Source organism: Adiantum capillus-veneris, chromosome 13 (genome assembly GCF_014529385.1).
Source record: "Adiantum capillus-veneris isolate H3 chromosome 13, ASM1452938v2, whole genome shotgun sequence".
NCBI classification, from domain to species: domain Eukaryota; kingdom Viridiplantae; phylum Streptophyta; class Polypodiopsida; order Polypodiales; family Pteridaceae; genus Adiantum; species Adiantum capillus-veneris.
The window spans coordinates 31,469,220-31,470,670 of record NC_140943.1 but is presented as its reverse complement, the minus strand read 5'-3'; positions in this window follow the sequence as shown (position 1 = coordinate 31,470,670).

Below are 1,451 nucleotides of genomic sequence, written 5' to 3'. Positions count from 1 at the left end.
TGGGAGGCTGAACAAACTGATCACCCAAGAGCTGTCTCTCTCTCATCCTTGGTCTCTTGGATGTCCCAATCTCGGTTGCTCAATCACTCAGTATGCCTCTACTAATGATATGGTCTCTATTTTCGCGCGCGAGAGAGAGAGAGAGAGAGAGAGAGAGAGAGAGAGAGAGAGAGATATTTTATTATCGTCCTCGAAGGTCAAATATGACCTATGGGGCCAAAGTTACATGTGACGTAGTATGTGTATGGTTGATGAGTGACGCGATGCTTCAAAATTGTGGTGATGAGAGTTGCAATGGAGAGGCCACATTGTGAGTGAGAGGAAAGTGTGTAGCTCTAAGTCATGGCTGAAAATGTGAGAGAAGCAAGTTCGGATGTGACCACAAGCTGAGCACGCTAGTAGTGTGTGGTACTCAGACTCTCGAACTTGCAATGAGCATAATGTGCACAGTCGAGATCTCTTCCAATTGAGCATAATGTACACATCAACTTGGAAAGTAGACTTTGAGATTCTCCCGTTCCACACTTCAACTCCATAAAGAAGAACCAATGCATCATAGAACCCAACACTTGATGTTTTCCACATTACACATGTTCTCAAATGCATAATATGTTCTCTTTCTCGCTTCCAAAGGATGCATAGCACATTCATGCGACTTGTGATTGGACGGAACCTCAAGGCCAAGGTACTCAAAGCTCTCAACAACTTCCAAGTGTCTCATTGTTTTACACAATGCATGGCTTCTCCTTATGGTTAGTTTTCACAAGCATAACCTTTGTTTTGGATTCATTCACAATCAGTCCACTATGCAAGCAAAAGTTCTTAAAGACAACCATAAGCTTTTGTGCATCTTCTAAAGTGTGTGCTAGAAGCACTACATCATCCGCATACACAAAAGCATGATTACCGTATTGCAAAGAGTGACCTCTTCAATACTTTCTTCTTGCATAAAGTAAGTACCATTTGTTCCAATTGATCGATGCATAGGCGAAGGAGAGTTGGTGACAATGGACATCTTTGTTTAACCCCAATAGTGCTTACAATTTTTTTTGAAATTTCTCTTTCTATGCGCAATTGACAAATCACCTTCTTTAGATTCGAGAAACCGCAAGCATAAACTCATTTGGCACTTGTAGTTCTTCCATCCTTTTCCACAAATTGTTACGTGAAATCATATCAAAGGCTTTTTAAATGTCTACAAAATAACAATACAATCGTTTGTCTTTCAACTGACTTTCCTTCATGAGAACACGAAGAGTGACAACATGATCAATGGTGATATGGCATCGACAAAAGCCCGTTTGTCCTTTTGCACGTTTGTCATTCTCTTCAACACAATCACTCAATTTCATCTCCATTATGTACCCAAACAACTTTGCTATAAGAAATCCAATCATTATAGTCCGGTAGTTGTTTACATTTTTTACATCCCCTCCTTTATACAAAGGCTT